The sequence below is a fragment of the Anser brachyrhynchus genome (assembly GCF_964034855.1).
Source record: "Anser brachyrhynchus genome assembly, chromosome: 1".
In the NCBI taxonomy this organism is placed as follows: domain Eukaryota; kingdom Metazoa; phylum Chordata; class Aves; order Anseriformes; family Anatidae; genus Anser; species Anser brachyrhynchus.
The window spans coordinates 183,201,640-183,214,943 of record NC_137694.1 but is presented as its reverse complement, the minus strand read 5'-3'; the positions used below and the strand labels follow the sequence as shown (position 1 = coordinate 183,214,943).

At 41.0% G+C, this 13,304-nt stretch overlaps 2 long non-coding RNA genes across 20 annotated transcripts in view; one reads left to right on the top strand and one right to left on the bottom strand.

The window, feature by feature from the left end:
* Positions 1-728, bottom strand: part of LOC308189235 — a 48,393-nt gene extending 47,665 nt beyond the window's left edge. For 6 of the 11 annotated variants that reach the window (XR_013946175.1, XR_013946176.1, XR_013946177.1 and 3 more), the window contains exon 1: positions 392-728. This is a non-coding gene — a long non-coding RNA (uncharacterized lncRNA). The remainder of the gene's footprint in view (positions 1-391) is intronic. The other 5 variants (XR_013946182.1, XR_013946183.1, XR_013946184.1 and 2 more) reach the window with 3 other exon arrangements.
* Positions 729-887: 159 nt separating this feature from the next.
* Positions 888-13,304, top strand: part of LOC308189260 — a 44,350-nt gene continuing 31,933 nt past the window's right edge. For 3 of the 9 annotated variants that reach the window (XR_013946207.1, XR_013946208.1, XR_013946209.1), the window contains exons 1-2: positions 888-1,028; positions 6,618-6,710. This is a non-coding gene — a long non-coding RNA (uncharacterized lncRNA). The remainder of the gene's footprint in view (positions 1,029-6,617; positions 6,711-13,304) is intronic. The other 6 variants (XR_013946210.1, XR_013946211.1, XR_013946212.1 and 3 more) reach the window with 4 other exon arrangements.

The following is a 13,304-nucleotide window of genomic DNA, read 5'->3' as shown; positions in this document are numbered from 1 at the left end:
GCGGGCAGCCCGCCCTCCCTCAGCCGGGATGGGCTGAGGGGGCTGAGGGGGTGATGAGGGGCTGAGGCGGCTGAAGGGGCGATGAGAGGGCTGAGGGGGTGACGAGGGGCTGAGGCGGTTGATGGGGGTTGAGGGGAGCTGAGGGGAGGTTTGGGTTTTTTTTTTGGGGGTGGTTTGTTGGGTTTTAGTGGTTTTTTTTTTTTTTTCTCGGGGGGGTGTGAGGCGGGATCGAACCCGCGCCGCGTGGGCGCTCGGAGCCCTGAGGGGAGCCCTGAGGGGGGTGCGGGGCTCCCCTGAGGAGCCGGGGTTGGAGGGGGGGGGGGGGGGTCCCTATTCCCTCCCGCTGCCGCCCCCCAAAACGCGCTGCCCCCCCCCCCCCCACCCCCTTTACCTTGACAAGCCGGCGGGCCGCTCCGTCTGTCCGTCCGTCCGTCCGTCCGTCCATCCGCCCGTCGGTCGGTCCGTCCCGTCCCTCACCCACCTCGGGTGACATTTCCCTCCCCCCCCCCCCCCCCCCCCCCCATCAGCGGCGGTTGGGTCGGGAGCGCGCGCTGGCGGGGAGGGCGGGGAGCGCGCGCGGGCTGCGAGCGGGGCGGGGGGGGGGGGGGGGGGGGGGAGCGAGAGGGAAGGGGGGGGGGGGGGGGCGGGGAGGGGCGGCACTGACAGCGAGCGCCGTGTCCGCGGCGCTGCCTCAGCCCCAGCCGCGCTTCCACCCCCCCCCCCGCCCCCGAACCCCCCGCTCCCCCCCCCCCACCGCCGCCGCCGTTCCCGGCATGCCCCGGGGCGGCGGGGCTGGCCCTAACGAATTTGAATGAAGAGCCCTGCTCTTTCGGCGCCATTTTCGAGTGGTGCCCCAGCGCGGCGCTGCCGCGGGGCCGCTCGCCGCCGCCTCTCTCTCCTCCTTCCCCCCCCTCCTCCTCCCCTCTCTCCTCCAGCCTTACCTCAAACACCCCCTTCTCCTCCGTCCCTTCTCCCCTCTTTTCCTCCTCGCCGCCGCGGATTCGGAGCCGGAGCCTCCGCTACGGGCGGTAAGAGCCGGGGGCGGGGGGGGGGGGGGACCGGGCGCGGCTTGGGGTTGAGGGACCCCCCCCTCACAGCCACCCCGTCACGGGCAGCCCCCTCACGGGTCGGCTCCTTCAGCCCCGGGGAGAAGGGGCTGTGAGGTGCGGGGCGCGGGGCCGGCCCCGCCGTGTCGTGACAGGAGGTGACAGGCTCCCCCCCCCCCCCTTCCTTCCCCTCTGTGGAAATTATTTCGGGGCATCCCCGCCTCGCCTTTCTTCCCCCCCACCCCCCTTGTGTTTTCGTAACCCGGATTAATGCCCCTCCGCTCTATTTCTCCCCCCTTAAATATAGATATATATAAAAGGACAACCTTCGCCGTGCTTTTCCTTCCCTCCGCCCGTTTCCGTGCCAGCAGATTAACCCCTCCGTCCGAGCGCGCTCCCCCCCCCCCCCCACCTCCTTGAACCCGTGTCGCGACATGAGCGCCTGTCGCGCCGCCTTCCCTGCCCTCCTCGCGAGGGGGGGGAACGACACACGGCAGCCACCCCCGGGCCCTGTCACCCTGTCTGTCGCCGTCCCTCCGGAGCCGCTTAACCCCCTCAGGGCCACCGCTTCCAACACCCCCCCCCCCCCCCTTTCCCTTCTCCCTCCTCCGTTTTGGGGCCGCCCCGGCCCTTTTCACCTCGGGGCGATGCCCCCACCCGCCTCCCCTTCCCCCTTTATTTTTTTTTCCCCTCATCCTCCAGCGCAGGATGCTCGGCTCCGTGTGTCCCCCCCCCCCTCGGTTCCTTCACCACCCCCCCCCCCCAGCTCCCCGCCGGGAGCAACGAGTTAACGGCGGGGCGTAGGAGGGGAGCCGGGGTGCAGCGGGGCCGTACAAAAGCCCGCTGTGTGCTCGGCGAGGGGAGAGCCCGGAGCCTTAAAGCGAAATGCAGAAGTTTTAGCCTTTCCAGCATGGCAACTGGATCGCGATTCAAGGTATTTTTTTATTTATTTCCCCCCCCCCTCCGTCCGTCCGTCCCCCCCCCCCGTGTCACGCAGAAATACAATAGTCGGAGGAGGAGGCTCTGCCGCCGCCGAGTTGCCGTGCCTTGCTTTTTTGAATCCAGTACACAAATTGCGCTTTTCCAGCCCCTTTTTTTTCCCTTTTTTTTTTTTTAATTTCCCTAGGAGTAGCTGCTCCGTTCGCTCCCTACAATTTGTACCGTCGTGCCCCGATAACTAGAAAAACGCAGCTTAACCTCCGAAATCGCGATACTAGTAAGAGCCCCTGGAAATTTAGCACTTATTTCTGGAGGCTCGCGTCGCTACTTTCAGAGTGCTTCGAGAAACGTTTTGAGCAGTTAGCATGGGAATGTGCACAGAGCTGTTTCATTCTGCCTGTGGACACTTGGAAATGATCAGGGGTTGAGCAGATTTGCACTATTCAGCGGTGCAAGCACACTCCCAGGCACTGACTTTCACTTTCAAGGAAATAACTGTCTTGCCTCATGGCTTATTTAGAGAAAAAGCTCTAATTCGGTGTCGTACAGGTGCGTATGCATTTTTCCCCCCGCCGTTTGACAGCCGTGTTCGCTAGCGTGCAGTTTGTGCCTATTTTCATTTTAATTAAAATCTCTGCCTAATACATACTTGGCCGGATCAAACAATTGCTCTTTCTAGCTTTTTTATTTCTCAGCTGCACCATTCCCACATTTTATAATTACATAAAGGTGGGTGTGGCTAAAATGAAAGCAGCAAGCAATCTAGTATCAATCTATAGTGTATGTGAAGTAGCTTTTCCTTTCTTATATTTGATGTACTCCTTGTTTTGAGATATTTTGGGGAAAAAATCACGTAGGTTGAATAGACCCTTGTAGAGCTGCTTGCATTTTTCACCTTAGTTAAAATGTCAAACATTAACAGGGATTACTTGGCCCTGCAAAAGTTACATTCGGAGGAAATATCAAATTAACTTAAAGATCTAAACGTATGTATTTACATTATATCGCTAAGTGAAAGTTAAAGATCTGTGCCTAATAGAATATTTCTTCGGTATACCATGTACTACCTATACATTATTTTTTTTTAATTTTTTTAATTTTTTTTGTCTGACCCTTTATCTGGATTCTGAGGGAAAAAACTCCAAATAAGCTTCAGTTGTTCTCTTATTTTTTATTTTTTTCTATTTTTTTCAATATTTTTTTAAAGGAAAAAAAAATCGACCCGGAACAAAAAAAAAATCACCAAGTTGTACTGAAAGTTTCCAAGAGATACCCTTTGTGTTTATAGGTACAGATCTCCCGAAGCTTGGAATAACTTTGAGATTTTTAATTTTCAGATATGCCGGTAATTTGAAAGTATGAGTTGTGTCTGTGACTTTTGTGTGTCTTGGGGTAGTATTTCGTAGGAAACCTATTGTAGTAACATTTTAAAGGCAGACTATGCGGTTACAAGGTGTACGGGGGAATTTTTCTATTTTTTTTGGATTTTTTTTTCCCTTTTAGCTTCTGGAATTCTGGACTTCTTACTACTCCATCCAAAATATAATGCCATGGAAGGGGATTTGCTCCTAAATTGTAGTCTTCATTTCCTTAATTATCCTCGCAGTAATGAGTCCAATTCTGCAGCAAAGTACAAGTGGAGCTGCAAACACCCTACCTGTCTCCATACACCCTGCCTGTTGAGCACTGTAGGGAAGGTGCACATCTCATCCATCTCGAGTGTCAGAAGCCATCCTAACAGGTGTATCACCACTTTCCTGTGGCACTTTTATCTACGTACAAGCAGGCTACCTTTCCTTACACGAAAGTAGTCCCATAACAGCATTTCTGTTGCAGGAACTTAGGGATTTTTATTTGCAGTGAACTACTGAATGTGTAAAGGACAACAGGGGAGGTTAGCACTCTATTTTACAAGTATGCTGCAGATCCTCTGGGTCGGAGGTTCAGTCATCCACCCATACCTCAGGCCCGGTGCTAGTCATTGCAGTAATTCACATTTAGTACAAATTGTCACAGGTAAAATGCATCTTGAGCTTGCTTTTTCTGTCTGCGAAAGAAATGGGGAACGAAATTGGAGGCTTCTGTGTAGAAGCAGAAATATATTTTTATGATATTTTTTAACAAGAAAAATAACTTTGTGTACACACACCCGACTTTTCCACAGATGCGGGGGGTGTGTGTGTATTATTACGGATTCTGAACACTCAACATCTAACACCGGGACCTGATATCAAAAATTATGGTATTTCTGTTATCAGTAATACTTGGGAAAATTTTGTTTGAACAGGCTGCCCAAATTACTTTTGTACATAGTTTTCTGTGACTCTTCTCACACAGACATCTCATTTTTTAATAGAACTAGTAATGTACTTTTAAGGTAGGAACAATTATGATGTGCCCCATAAATATGAAGGGGGCATCACACAGGGTGGAGATGTGTAGGCAGAGATTTCCAATAACTTTTTAACTCAGTGAAATTGTTGCTTTGCGATTTTATTTATTTATTTTGTGAATTATTGGCAGGAGCCCTGCAGAATTTTTAGGTAACTGATGCGTTAATACACAACAAGCTAGATAGGCTTAAAAAGGGATCTAGTTGGTGGAAAAATAACTCAATTTTGGAGGTTGGGCGATTTCAGAAATGGTTAGATGGAGCTAGGTAGAAAAATCTCTGCCCATGTTTAATAGGGTGTCAGGCAGTGTCTGTACTGAATTTTTTTAACCCTTCGCTGCAAGTTTTCAAAGCACTTCAATTCTGGTGTAAGAACCTTTTGGGATGTGTCTGTCGGTGGCACCCTAACAGCAGAATAGGTTTGATCTTAGGTTCGTGTGCTGCTGGGTGAGAACTTCCAGCAGGCTTGCCTGAACATTCGAGGGGAAAGCAGAACTTGTGCTCTAATGCAGCTAATTCTCAGTTTGACAGTTTTTTCCTTTAATATTGAACATCTAACAATATTTTAGCATATCTTTTAAAAAGAAAAGAAAAGGTTATCTGTACAGAGAGCACGAAGCTTCATTACTTTGTATAATTCTAAACACTTCTTCATATCTCGGTAGTGAGCAGTTGCCAGTGTGTAGGGATGACCTCGCACACACGCAGACACACGTTTATTACCACATACAGAACAGGAGAAAATGTAAAGCATGTACATTTAGCTTTTATTTTGTTAGAAGTTTCCCAGGATGTCTTCTAAAACTGAAGATGATACTGTTATGTTGCTCAAAACTGAAAAATAGCAGTGACTTTCAGTGATCGTTATTAATGTCTAAAGGAAACCACTGTTAGAAATAGTCACGGGGTTTTTTTCCCCCTATTCAGTTTGTTTTCAGAAACTGCAATGAGTGTATCAACAGTAAATAGATTATTAATAAACTTTTCAACATCAAATCTAGTTGCAATTAATTATTTTATTTCGAGTGAGCTGAAACTCACTTTAAAGTCTCGACTGAGAAAAAGAGAATTACACAAGGATTAGAGCTGAACCTTATATTTTCATATTAGACGGTTTTCTGTAAGTTTGGTTTCAATATTATCTTTCAGAATGTTAAATCTCAATATAAGCGTGGGGGGAACTTTTGAGAAGCATTTTTTGTGTTTTTGGCTTAAAGACAAAAACTTTTTTTCTAAAAAAACAAGAGGTGCAGCAGATGAGGTGTGATATACATGAAAATAAAGAAAATTCCTTTTTCTTATTAAAGCAGGGTGCTTGTTTGAGCTCCATAGCAGTGGAGATTTTTTTTACTATTTTTTAGAATATGATTAAGCAGTAAAGAGCAAAATTACCGAAATATTTGGAAGCAGGTGACCTGATCTAGGCATCTGCTGCTCGTTTATTAGGCACTGGATGTGTCTTGTCATGGTATCTACAGTGAAAAAAGTCCAAATAAATTTAAGAAATTGGCTGTGTGAATGCGCAGTTTTCTCCAGTAGATATTTGGATATAGTTGCTGCCTATATCAAATTTTACTTTGTTCTTACCTGATTACTCTCATGGCCTTTTTTTTTTTTGGAAGGGGGGGTGGTGTAAACTTTATTTTTTTTATTTTTACTACTTTTATTACATTTTATGTCTCCACTATTTCCATCAAGTGTTTTAAAGAAACCAGTATTTGTACAGCTACATTTTAATAAAGGCAGTAATGGGTACTGCCTTGAAGAGTAGAAATTAAAGCTCCTTAAAGAAAACACTATAAGTTAAATACTTAATAGTCTGTAGAATATTTTGGGAAGCGTGACAGTAGTAAGTACACATCCTTTAAGTAGTTTGTACTTACCTGTTTGCTCGTTTGAGGGTGGAGGGAGAGATTAGGAGGGGTTCTCCCCCTCCTCCCCCCCCTTTTTTTTTTTTGTTCCTCTTACTTTCATCTTAAAATGCTGCAGGAAGAATGAAAGCAGAGCATGCTAATCTGATTTGTTTCAAGAGGCTTCTGATAATAAAGAGGCATATCACAGGTGTTCCTAATCAAGTCAGTTTGGTTTTAGGAAAAAAAAAAGAGTATTTTTAAAATTAGGATTTCCTGTAACATAGACAATGCGAGGGTCAACCTGATGACCTACATCTATGTTTGGGGATCAACCATGAAACTGTGGGTGTTGGAAATATGTTATAATACATGACATTTTTATTGCAGGTTTCGACCTTTCAATAGAGAGCTGATTTTGGAGAACGGCTTAGTCCTGTGATTGAAAAACTCTTTCTGGAAGGTTGATGGAGCATGAGCATGGTATATATTATATTAACATTTCTCTTATTACATGTGTTCTTTATTTAAAAAAATACATATAGTAAATGTAACTTTTTTGGATTATTCAAAATAGGCCAGTTCTTCTGGGTTTGTTCAAGATTTTTTTGTTTGGTAAAATAATTCTTCTTTACACTCCTTCTGTAAAATTTTAAGAGACTAAGGAAAAGTATTCACACAAGCTGTCCTCGGGAGGAAATGAAGTGGCCAAAATATGTACAAAAAGCTGAGTTCACAACAGCCTTGATCATAGAAGTTATATAAATTCTCTATATAATATTGCCCTCAAATTCTTGTCTTGGGAATTACTCTAACTGAAATGTTGCTAATCTGAAAACAAAGTATAGAGCATATAGTGTTTATTTTTAAGTAACTAAATTTTTTTTGTTGGGAGGGTGTGCTAAAGAAAAGAACAGAGCTAGCTGACTGCATTTCAATGTGGTGTACAAAATTTATTTTTACATATATTAAAAAACCTAGCTACTTGACAAGCTAAAAAGTAGGAAACAAGAAAAAGTGGTCTTCAGAGGCCTCTACCTGTGGCAGCATAGTCAGAAAATTAATTTAATGTATGTATTTGTCAGTAAGTAGATTTTCATATAGTAAAACACTGAATATTTAAGAATAATAAATATGGACTGGCGACACTCATATTGCAAGTCCTGCTTTGCACTAAAGGTACTAATTTGGCTGAAACTGAGAAATCCATTCAGAGTAATCATAACCTATCTATTTGTATATGAATAATCTTAACTAACCATTTATATAAACAATTGAAATTAAAATAGTAACTGTTCTTGGATTGAGTAAATTTGTTTAAATATTAAATGGAGCAGTAAAAACTGTAAAACTTTATCTTCAGCAAAATATATTACAGTGCAACAAATTTTATGAACATGTCGTGACTTTAGCAATTCCAGCTTTCAGCTGGAATCCAGTTTTTATCCTTAATCAAATCTGTCTGTCTTTAAGAACACTTTTTTTTTGCAGGAAGTAATTGTGTCATAAAATAGGAGAAGTTTTAAAAAACAAAATTTGAGATTATCCTGGTAACTGCTAATTTTTACCAAGCAAATCAATTGAAGTGTAAATTTCATCTTTCCTCAGTGTTGTAACTAATGTCTAATATAACCTAAGAACTGCTGGCTTCTACCATTTATACACCTCCTGTCATAGAAGTAATCGAGGCAGACACATTCTGAGTCTAGTTTTCACTATATGAAAAATATATTATGATTTTATGGGTAGTTAAGACCACCTACAGAAAATTATCAGTTAAGAAACAAAACCTTGAATACAGAAAGTATAGGGATCTAGAGGAAAACAAGTGAAACAGAAGTTTATGTAAACTTTGCAATTCGTGATTAGTGAATAGGTAAATTTTAATTTTTTCCCCTTTCTGTGCTTAACAGTCGCAATAAAACTATTTTTATTAATGCTGTCAGTGTTTGGGTAACATGTCTAATATGCTCCCAAATAAATAAATATTTTACAGTCTGTCCAGAAACTCTGCTCTGAGTATACTGCATGTGGGTCTGGTTGTTTTTTTTTCTGGTTCTCTTAAGAATATAAGGATTTCACAAAACACCTCTTTGAATTTGTTCATTCTTTTTGTTCCTTTTTTTCTGTACAAAAGCAATTACATTCTTGTTAATGAAAATCAGGATTATATTGCAAGGCAAAGGTATCTACGGCTCCCTTGTGACATATTTAAAAGGTGAAAGTTTGATGGAGTGTTCCTTGGGCTGACACAAGTTCAGAGTATTTCTCATAGGTTCTTATTCAGCAAAAAAAAAAATATAATGTATGGTTCACAACTGTAAATCAAAGGATTTTTAAATTTAGGGCCTAATTCTGAAAACTTTTAAATACACAAGTAGTCCTAGTGCCTCACTTCCACAAATAAGGATTTGCAGAACCATGTTTGTCCTTAGATCCAAACTTTAATTTTTTTTTAATTAATAAAATATATTAAAGTATTCAGAACTTTGAGACAAGTTAAATCACTTTTAAAAAGACCAAAGAGGAGAGTTTTGCAGTAATGCAATTATTATCTTACTCGTTTACAGGCTGAAATCTCTCTCGAGAGTGCTGCAGTTGTCAGTTGCCATAAGAAGCCACTTTTCAAGTGTTGATTGGCTCTAGAGCACTTTTATGCTGAAATTTGGCCTAATTAATTTTGTTCTAGAGCTAGGCAGCCTGTTTGTTCTAGAACTAGGCAGCCTGGCTGTGTCATGCCCCACAGAGTAGGTGAAACTTTCAAGGCTTGTGGGGTGTGTTTTAATTTCTTACCCCTGGCTCCTGCTGTTGCAGTTTTTATTTACCAAAACTAGCGATTTTGTTGGAAGTTGAGCCTGAAATAAGGGCTGCAGTGCTGGCCCCTTAAAAAATTGTTGGTGTGGCTATTGCAAATTGTATGCTTGACTTCGTCAACTGTTTTGCAATATCTAATTGTAATGAGGCTGAAAAGATAAAAATGTACAGGCTTCTCTGCTGGAGTGCTTCTCAGGGGTAACTTTTTCATGGCCACTTTTACTGTTCGTAATATAGGTGCACACTTGAGGCTCTACAGACCTCATTGACTAAATCAGAATTTGATAGCTAACAATGCACACTTACTGCTCCTCTGAAAGACTTGTTGCAGATAACTCTGTTAGCTCATCTGTGCTTTCCTGAAGGGCTTCTGTTGCTTTTCAGAGGCAACTTAAATAATATTCCTGAAAGAGAGATGTAGCTATAAATGCAACCCATGCCCAGTTGTTACAGCACATGTAAAATCAGCCATTGTTTGCAAACCCTGTGCTATCTTAGGCATGGCTGGTTTAAATTTTGAAATCTGAAAGAACTGAATTTTCTGGATTTTGTTAGTTTTAACTAGATCCAGCCCTAACGGTATTTTAAAATGGAGTTTTGTGTACTATTAGATTTAAATAAGCATTAATTTTTATTATTAGACTAGACATTTAATGAAACAGCTGTACAGCAAGGATTTAAGAGTGGTGTACTTACACCTCATTTTTCCTTGTCTGTTGGTGAAGTGATCTTGCAAAGCAATTGAAAAAGAATAACAAATTATATACAAATTCTTCAGGAAAAATAGTTAAAACATGCTAATTGGCATATTTAAATGCTCGTGCTTCTCACTCAAAGCCAAAGGCAGGCACAAAAGTAGGGTATTGCCCCTTTTTATTTATTTATTTATTTCAACAAAAGCAAAGCAGAGGTTTGTGTAAACCCACGCATTTAAGCTGTGGGTAGGGGAGAGTGAAAAACATAATTCCAGTTTTCATAAATGTTCAACTTCTGTATTGATGGTTGTTAATCCACCTTGTTTTGGGCTGCTGCTCACAAACTAACATGAACTAACATGAAAAAGAGCATGTATAAAGATGTGATTGCTGATTCAGTAGTGTTTTCAAATAAGCCACTGTCTTTAGCTTTGTCAAGTTTGAATTTATTTTAAATACATAGATATTCACAGTAGATTTTTATTTGCAAGCCTGTTGGAGGGAGATTTTTTTCTGGGGGGGGGGGGATTTTTTTTGGTAATATTATTCAAAGTTTTTACAGCAATATTTTGAGGAAAATTATTGCTTTTAGTAAAATATGTTACTAAGATGAGTTTAAATGAAGAGATAGCAGTACCTGTATTTTTTAATTTGTGCAACATCTAAAAATCTTGGTAGTGTGCAAATATCTCCAGAATATTTACACCTTCCCATTAATCCACTAAATTTTAAGAGTTTGCTTTTTATTTCTTCTGTCCTCTGTTTTTGGTGTGTTTTTGATGCCTTTGAGCAAAAAAAAATAAATCATAATTTTATCTATCCACTTCTAAGTTGATATGGGGTGTATTTTTTTCTAGAAAAATATGGATTTAAGTGTTAATATCAAAGTTAACTTACTGATGTTGAAAATTATCATATTTTTAAGAAATGTATGATCTTCCCAACTCTAACTGATAATTTCCTACTTCAAAATAGCTATAAGTCACTTAAATTTATTGAAAATTTGGGGGAAGACAGGAATTTCAGTGGATCTGAGAAATAAAAACCTTGGATTTAGAATTTCTGTATTCTTTCAGGGCATTTTTTTTTTCTTGGTAGAATGTGCAGATCCTGTGGTCTTAAGGATGTTATCACTTGAGTTATTCTGCAAACACTTTGCTTCCCCCCTGCGAGAAGCTATAACATATTTTAATTGGGATGAGGAATTTGAAAAGGAGGATTCTGTTGTGAAACATTGTAACTGCTCTTAGGAGAAAGTGTATTTATAGACAGGCTGAGAAGTCTGTTGCAGAGCAGGGTTCCCTGACATGTCTGACAGTACCAACAGTATCTTGCACAGGCAGACAAACCCCTTCTCAAAAACAATGGGCTTCTGCTTAGGTACTTGCTCTGCTGCCCCCAGGCTCCCCAGATCTAGAAGATTTTCCTCGACTTCTCAGGAGAAGGGAGAATGATGCTTTTAGTGAGAAGCACAGCAGTTACACAAGCAGCAGGGAAAGGTGTATTTTCCTTCATCTGTTTTATAACCGGACTCTGAGTGTGTTTCAGTTCTCAGGCAGAATGGCTGTTACTTCAGGGGCTGTACTTCTGTATGACAGTATTTTTTTATTTTTTTTAAGCAAAGGATCCTCTGTTGATCTTAATTTATGTCCATCTCTATCTGATATGCAAGGGTTACCAAGAATACATTTTCCATACTTTGTCCTAAATTCATTGCATCTGAATACAAGAGAAGATAAAACATGGTTTGAAACAGAAGAAAATGCTTGGACTTCTCTTTCTGGAATTGCCAGGTTTAAAATCTGGATTTGCATTTGCACAGTGACTGTTTTGCATCCAGGTTTAGAGTGTAACTAGGAGATTCTTGAATCGGCAGTGAGAGTAATTCCTCCTGAATATTAGTGCTCGTAGGCTGTGTTCTGTTTTTACACCAGTAACTCTTCAATTTTCATGAAAGTTTTGATTCTAGCTATGTCACTGTAATTACAGTGAATCTGGCTGTGAATACCGTGTGTTTGTTTCAGAAGCTGATATTTTGTGAAACTGCATAAGAAATTAATGGAAATGTAAAATACAAGAATGTTCATAAGTTCTCTTAAACTTATTGTCCTTGATTTTTTTTTCTTCTATTTAGGAATGCAGACTTGCATGTTTGGTGTGTAGTACTCTGGTTGTCAATCTCATGGTCTTCTGACATGAAAATGATCCTCCAAAATGCCTTTCAATTTTTTTAAGGTTTTCTTTTTGGATTAATATAACTTAGGTTGGTGACCCACTTTCCATTATGTAAAAACCTGAACAGAACTTGTCACTGAGGTAGGAATTCATATAGGCTAACACTAGAGGGCAATTCAAAGCAAGAGTCCACCCCAGAGCACTTCAGGCCTGCCTGTGGCCCTGTATTGAAAAAGAGGGAACCTGGGGGGACTTTCTGTGGGTCCCCTCCCCAGACAGAAGCTGGCCTTGGTGATTACACTCCCGAATCTTTTTTACTGGATATGAAAAGCAAGCTAAATAAAACTTAGATCTCTTGGAGTGCTCCACTGAATGAGAAGGAACTTAAACCAGTTGCTAATGCTTTGCTGAATTAAAAGTTAAGGAGCCTGTTTGACGGTTTCTCATCTCGTTTGCTCTTGCCACTGTTACAAGACACAATTTGTGGTCTTTTTTTTCTCTTTTAAATGTGCTCTTATGTGCTACACTAAACCCTTTAGATCTTCTGTGAAAAATGCTTTGGGGAGGTAAAGTAACATTGCACTGAAACTTAAATGTCTTTTATTTTCAAGTATCAAAGAAAATATTCTGGATTTGCTGAAATGTGCTAGTAGCTAAGAAATCATGTTTTTTTAACAAATATTAACAAGTGTACAATAATACCAATAGCCAGGAGAGCCCTTATAAAATACCGCTGAGTTATGTGAATTAAAAAGTATAAACTGATTTCAATTTTAAAAAAGTATAAGGCATCAGACGGGTACTTTGTGTGTGTAATTTTATCAAGCAAAACCTATCAAATGCAAAAACTTGGTTGAAGTAAGATGAGCAATCAAGTGCTGTATTTAGTATTTAACTGTGGAGGAGTGATCATCTGTGTATATTGTGCATGATTTAAACAATTTACATAACAGTGCATTACATAATAAATTCTAGTTTTCACAGCTTGCGACGTTCGTTATAGATCCACAGACCATCTCAAACGCTTGTAAATAGTAACCTGTAGTGCAAATGGTGATGTCATGGTGCTTGAAATGCACTCAAGAATTCTTATTTTAGCAATGCAGATTCCCTTGTTATACTGAAATGTATGCATCCAGCTATGTGAATGCTTGCAAGTGCCACGGTACAGATTTCAACACCAAGGGTATTTTATAAGCTTGTGTGTTTGTCTTTCTATATAGTTACACATTATTTTATATACACTTACATATAAAAGGGCTGATCTGAGGTTAAAATGGCATGGTCACTCCTCCATTCTGTACCCGTTTTCAAGAATTGTTATCTTTGTTTTCTTGCACAGTTTACTATAGCTATCTAAAACTTATTCAGGCTTTTACTGCCTTTTTTAATG